Below are 7,268 nucleotides of genomic sequence, written 5' to 3' on the forward strand. Positions count from 1 at the left end.
CCTCCTTGAAAACTTCATTCGTTAGAGTACTCTTTCAATCTGCTGCCTCCCTGTCCCCCCCCCGCCCCCCCCCCCCCCCCCGCAGAACGGTCTAGATCAGGGCTCAGCAAACTGTAAAGGGCCAGACAGTCAACGTTTAGGTTCATAGGCCAAATGGTCTGTCGCAACTACACCACCATCGCACAAAAGCATCCAAAGATGGTATTATATAAAAGCAAGTGGCCATATTCCAATAAAACTTTATTTATGGCTTCTGCGATATAACACCAAATGGCGGATGACTCCGGTGCTGCGGCAGGGCCCCAAGGCCCTGGGGACCCTGGAATGGGAGACCGCGGAGGATCCTGAGGCAGGCGTCCGGGGCCGGGGTCGGAGTCAGGGTCGCTGCCAGGCTCGAGGCCGCGGAGCTCGCAGAGGCAAGCCTGAGGACAGAGTGGATCCCCATCACCAAGCTGGGCCGAGTGGTCAAGGATATGAAAATCAAGTCCCTGGAGGAGATCTGTCTCTTCTCCCTGCCATCAAGATACTGAGATCATTGATTTTTTTCCTGGGGGCATCCCTCAAGGACGAGGTTTGGAAGGTAATGCCTGGCCAGAGCACCTGGTTCAAGGCATTTGTCACCTTTGGCGACTGCAGTGGACACGTGGGTCTGGGTGTTAAGTGCTCCACGGAGGTAGTCACCACCATCCGCGGGACCATCATCCTGGCCAAGCTCTCCAGCGTCCCTGTGTGCGGTGAGGCTATTGGGGAAACAAGATGAGCAAGCCCCACACCGTCCCTTGCAAGGTGACCGGCCCCTGTGGCTCTGAGCTGGTGCGCCTCATCGCCACCCCCAAGGGCACTGGCATTGTCTCAGCTCCTGTTCCCAAGATGCTTGGCAGAAGGTAGGGAAGCCCACACAGTGTGGCTGGAGTTTGAGAGCTGCCTGCCCCGTGGCTAGCAAAGCCAAGAAAGGAAAGTTAAAAGTCAAAACTCTGGCCTGAGGCCTATAGTCTGGTTCCTTGACCAGGGTCACCAGGCAGAAGTCTGGGTGCTAGAACTGAAGCTCAGATCAGAGAAGGACTGGAAGCAAAACTGATTCAACATTGATCTTTGCACTTTAACGCAAAGAAGAACATTGCAAAGTCTAGGCAGGACTCAACTTGAAAGTAGGCTAAGAGCAGGGAGTGAAGCAAGTCATTTAGATGTGCAAAACCCTGCCTACCCACAGAGGCAGCATTTAAGGGGTACAGAGCCACTAAGGCCAGAGACAAACCTCTGAGACCAAGAGCACCTCCAGGCCATTTGGAAATAAAATCAAAATCAAGTTCTGCTGTGGGTTGGTTTGACCTTTTTTTTTATAAATGTGTTTTGTTTTAAAGTTTCAGTTCTCTGAGACAGGCTAAGGGGAACATGTTATCCCCCTGCTTAAAAACCTCTGTTGGCGCCCATTGTGGTTATGACAGAAGTGTCATTTAAGGAAGCAAGTTGGCCAGTGAGGAAGCGCATGACACAACCTCGATGGCCCCAAATGTGATGGTCCCAGGTCCACAGGCCCAGATGTAACTAGTTTCTTGTAGATACTAACCAAAATCACAATGAATTTTTAAATGAAATGAAAGGCCATAATTATTCATTTGTAGCAAGAAATGTAATTATCAAACAATTTAAACTGGAATGTAAGCTTTCTGAAGATGGGACTCTAGAACATTGCGCCTGCAATGAGAGAAAGCACTCAGTAGTTTTTTATTGAAGGATGGTTTAAAAAAAAGGGAGGGGGGTGAGAGAGAGCAAGAAAGTGAAATCCTTGGCAAACAGGTACATCAAAAGGTGCTCAACATCACTTACCTCCAGGAAAATGCAAATCAAAACCACATGAGATACCATCTTACACCTATTAGAATGGCTGTTATCAAAAAGACAAAAAAATAACAAGTGTTGGTGAGGATGTGGAGAAAACTCTTGTGCATTGTTATTAGGATTGTAAATTGGTGCAGGCACTATGGAAAATAGTATGGAGGTTCCTCAAAAAATTAAAAATAGAACTAGCATGTGATTCAGCAATTGCACTTCTGGGTATTTACCCAAAGGAAACAAAATCACTATCTCAAAAAGATATCTGTACCCTCACATTCATTGCAGCGTTATTTACAATAGCCAAGATATGGAAATAACCTAGGTGTCCATTAGTTGATGAATGGATAGAGAAAATGTAGTATATATGTATATACAATGGAATATTTTTCAGCCCTAACAATGAGAGAAATTCTGCCATTTATGACAACATGGATGAACCTTGTGAGCATTATGTTAAGTGAAATAAGTCAGGAGAGAAAGACAAATACTGTATGATCTCACTTATATGTGGAATCTAAAAAAACTGAACTCAAAGATACAGAGAACAGATTGGTGGTTGCCAGAGGTGGGTGGGCAAATGGCTGAAGGTGGTCAGAAGGTACAAACTTCCAGTTATATCAGATAAATAAGCTGTGAGGATGTGGTCTGCAGCATGGTCGCTAAAGTTAACAGTACTGTATTGTGCAGTATTTAAAAGTTGCTAAGAATGGTGGAAGCGTTAGAGATTAAAGTGCTTTGTTATATACCGGTTTGTTTCTAGATGGCTCTGTATCACATAATTGTGGTTCATTAGTAAATTCTAAAAATGGAGGATCCTGTAAAAACAGAGTTACAAAATTTCTTATGCATAAATACCTACACAAATTTCCCTAAGAGAGAATATATTTTCTTTGATTAAAAACCTCAAGGAAAGAAAAAATCCTGATACCCTAGGGTGGTCTAGTTATTTGGAATTTTTGACTATTAGAAATTTGTTTATTATAGCAAACTGACATCTCTTTCCCTTTATATTGGTCCAAAAACTCTGGGGTCATGTAGATCAAGTGTAATCTTTCTTCCGAATAATAGAACTTAGATAAAATAAAAATAAATTTCCCATTGAAAAATAAAATAAAATAAAAAATAAACAAAAGTTGCTAAGAGAGTGAATCTCTTCCCCCCCATCTCCCGTCTCCCCCCCACTCCGGTTCAAGCTGTTGTTTCCAGTCTAGTTGTGTAGGACACAGCTCCCTGGCCCATCCACGCTGGTGTTATGAGCCTTACTCCCCCCTCCCCCGCCAGGCAGCCGGTCGCCAGTCCTCGGTGACTGCTCTCGCCGGCTGCCGGCCGCTTAGGATCACAGCCAGCCAAAGAGAGTGAATCTTAAAAGTTCTCAACACAAGAAAAACAAACTGTAATTATGTGAGGTGATGAATGTTAGCTAAACTTATTGTGGTGATCATTGTGTAATATATACATATATTGAATCATTATGTTGTACACCGAAAACTGATGCAATATTTTATGTCCATTATATCTCAATAAAACGGGGGGTAGGGAATGAAAGTCTCATCACGGCTGAAAAGCCCATTTTCTCTCTAGAAAATCCATTTGAGGAGCCAGGTTAAAAACTAGAAGACCACAAAAGTAAATAAATGGAACAAAATAAATTTTAAAAAAGTGTAATTCCTCCACTAGACTGAGCAGCACCACACAAAGCCATGTAGAACGGTATTCGCCTTTGATCTCCAACCCCAGTTCCCAGAAGACACTCAGTACATGCGTGCTGAGTTTATCCATCACCTAAATTTCCATTATCTCAGGATCTTAGAAAGGGCTTCTTTCTCTGAATTCCAGTAAGGGAGAGTTTTAGTCCACATTTGCTTGTACATCTACCCAGAAGTCATTTTTTTCTCCTTCTTGATGCCAAAGCCACAGTCCGGTTTGGTCTAAGTCAGGTCTAGGTGGCCCCACTCTTGCCAGTGCTTTCTTTAAGGTATGGGTGCGTGACTCTGTGGGGTGGGGATGGGAAGGAGGTGTCTCTCAGAACATTTCTGGAGGAAGTGCTCCTTGCTCTTAAAAAGAGACACAAATAAATACGTAGCAGTCCTTCCACTGGGCATTGTCATGATTGCGCTGTGTGAGACCTGGGGTGACTGTAGCCATCTAGCCTCCAGCTAGAGGATGAAGCCATAATCTGAAGGTGGTTAGAACCTAGAAAATCACAGAGAAGCAGACCCAAGGTATGGATATCCTGTATCCTGAGCTACCCTCTACATAAGACTTCATGTTATGGGAAATGACAAATGCCCTGACTGCTTAAACTATTTTGAATCAGAGTTTCTAATTATTGCGGTAGAAAATTTACCTGGTCAAGGTGGTTATACCATGAATCCCTGATGAGTACACTTCTGTAAGATGAGAATCCCTGATGAGTACCATGAATCCCTGATGAGTACACTTCTGTAAGTGTTGCAGGTATGGACCTACACGATTGCCTAATCTCAGGAGTGTTAGCCTCTGACCTAAGTCATGGCTACTTTTTTCTTTTTATTTATTGGGGTGACAATTGTTAGTAAATTTACATAGATTTCAGGTGTACAATTCTGTATTACATCATTTATAAATCCCATTGTGTGTTCACCACCCAGAGTCAGTTCTTCTTCCATCGCCATATATTTGATCCCCTACTTTTTCAATAGGCTTTGCACTAGGTAGTGAGTGTGAGGCTCCTAGGTAATCTGGGGGGTTAAGCAAAAACAAATTCTTTATTTTCAGATGGAAAGATGTCCAGAGAACCACTATTCTGATGGGTAGGAAATAAAAACGTGGAAAAGGACCTGAGGGGAAAATAAATGTGTTCATGCTTTCATACCAATTTTTGAGGTTTTAGTTTTGTGTTAGGAAAGAGAGACGTAGGTTTCAAGTCCACTGTCAATATAATTAAAAGGAGATTTTAGAGAGAAAAGTACAATGAAGACAATTATAAGATACTTTCTTCCTCAAATAGAGATGGTGGCCACAAGGGTTGATGCAAGACTCGTAACATTTAAGCTTGAGTCTTGGTTGTTTTTAGGCAAAGATTTCCACTTCTGGCTCAACTACAGAATGACCATCCTGCTTCCCATTATGGTCCATAAGTTATAGGGCATAAATATTATGGTTGTTGATTGAAAGTTAGTTTATAATTTGAATCGAACTATTACCATTATTTAAAAGTCTTACCTCTAGGACAAGTTCTCATGGAATTAGTCATCACTGTCCTACTAATCATGGAGAGGAAAAGATGTTTCTCTCAGATGGAAAATCTAAACTGAGTAGGAAATTTCAAGGAGGTGCAAGTCTTGGAGCACATTAGAATTAGCTAGGAGTTTTTGAATACAAGGTCCGGCAATTAAGTTTGAGAACTCATCCTAGAAAAAGTGCTACATACCCCACTGCTGTATATCACTATGGTCACCTTCGAAGTACTCCCCTTGGGAAGCTATGCACCAACGCCAGGGCCTAGTCCATCCTTCCAAGCAATTTTGGAATTATTTTTTTCTGGAATGGCCATCACAGCTGTCATTGTATTACCCTTGATGTTGTGTATGTCATCCAAATGCCTTCCTTTCAATATTTCCTTTATCTTTGGGTAAAGAAAGAAGTCATTGGGGGCCAGATCAGGTGAGTAGGGAGAGTGTTTCAATACAGTTATTTGTTTACTGGCTAAAAACTCCCTCACAGACAGTGCCGTGTGAGCTGGTGCCTTGTCGTGATGCAAGAGCCATGAATTGTTGGTGAAACGTTCAGGTCGTCTAACGTTTTCATGCAGCCTTTTCAGGACTTCCAAATAGTAAACTTGGTTAACTGTTTGTCCAATTGGTACAAATTCATAATGAATAATCACTCTGATATAAAAAAAAACACAACAGTTAGCAACATCGTTGCAACAAGTTTGTGAACTTAATTGTCATACTGTTGATAGTTCCTAAACATATGAAAATATGCTCAGCCTCACTCCTAAAAAGAGAAATGCAAAATAAAACTACGCTGAATGTTTTTTCGTCTATTAGGTTGGCAAGAATCTGGAAGTTGAATGAATAATTTTACCAATATCTGGTTCTCCTCTACTTCTAAGGATTTGGAGGATGCAATTCCCTGCTCTCTTTTCATTTAGGCTTGGCATGTGATTCATTCTGGCCCATAAAATGCAAGCAGAATTAACATACTTCCTCTGGGCTGAAGCATTTAATAGCTGGTGCTACGAAAGAGACTCCAGTTCTGCTCCCAATTCAGCTACCAAGGGAGAAGGTCAAGTGCTCCACTTGGTGTAGCCTCAGGATGATGGAGCTTCCACCAGCCTGGACTGCTGAGTCGATACACAGAGGAACATTGCCCTGTGTGTGCCCTAAATTAGAAATAAACCTTTGTTGTGTTAAGCCACTGCTGCCTAAGTGCCTAAGTGCCAGACCAGTGTGCCTACTCTGGCACATTATTGATGAGGCTGTGGGGAAATAGGCGTTCTCTTATATTACTGCTGAAGTACAGAATGGTACAAACTTTAGGAAGGACAATTGACCATGTTTATAGATGTACATTTATCCTTTAATCTGCAATTCTGGGAATTTATTCTATAGTAATGCCCGCTGTTATAGACTGAATGTTTGTGTCCTCCCCAAAATACATATGTTGAAACCTAATTCCCACTGTGATGGTATGTGGAGGTCAGGCCTTTGGGAGATGATTAGGTCATGAGGGTGGCGCCCTCATGAATGGAAGTAGTGCCCTAATAAAGAGACGCCAAGGAGCTCCCTCACCCTTTCCTCCATGTGAGGACATCGGAACAAAGAAATTGACCCTCATCTGACAGTTAATCTTCTGGCACCTTGATTTGGAACTTCCCAGTCACCAGAAGTGAGAGAAATAAATTTATATTTATAAGCTTATAAATTTGCATTTATAAGTTTCCAGTCTATGGAAGTTTGTGATAGCATCCCAAACAGACTGAGGCACCTGCATACATATGAAATTATATGCATGCAAAATTACAAATTGTAGCATTGTTTACAACAATAAGACTTGAGAAATAATTTGGATATCTGCCTATGGAGACAGGTTAAATATTCTATGGTGTATCTTCACAATGGAATAGTATGCAAATGTAAAAACAAACAAGGGAGCGCTCTACATATTGATATGGAAATATTTTCAGGATATATTATTAGATTTTTTAAAAGGCAGATGCAGAAGAGTAAATACAATGTTTCCTTTAACAAAGGGGGAAAATAAAAATACAGTCCTCCCTTAGTCTCCACAGGGATTGGTTCCAGGACATGGCCCGGCCGCCCACACACATCAAAATCTGAGGATGCGCAAGTCCCTTATATAAAATGGCGTAATATTTGCATATAGCCTATGCATATCCTCCCTTATGCTTTAGAGCAGGGGTGTCCAAACTTTTTTCAACGTTT

The 7,268-nt window shown here is 42.0% G+C and overlaps 1 pseudogene across 1 annotated transcript in view; it reads left to right on the forward strand.

The window, feature by feature from the left end:
* Positions 1 to 270: 270 nt before the first annotated feature.
* Positions 271 to 7,268, forward strand: part of LOC308492656 (small ribosomal subunit protein uS5-like) — an 18,548-nt pseudogene continuing 11,550 nt past the window's right edge. Inside the window, exon 1 of the transcript in view lies at positions 271 to 884. The product of the transcript in view is annotated as a small ribosomal subunit protein uS5-like (transcript). The remainder of the gene's footprint in view (positions 885 to 7,268) is intronic.

This window comes from Rhinolophus hipposideros (genome assembly GCF_964194185.1).
Source record: "Rhinolophus hipposideros genome assembly, chromosome: 24".
Taxonomy (NCBI): Eukaryota; Metazoa; Chordata; class Mammalia; order Chiroptera; family Rhinolophidae; genus Rhinolophus; species Rhinolophus hipposideros.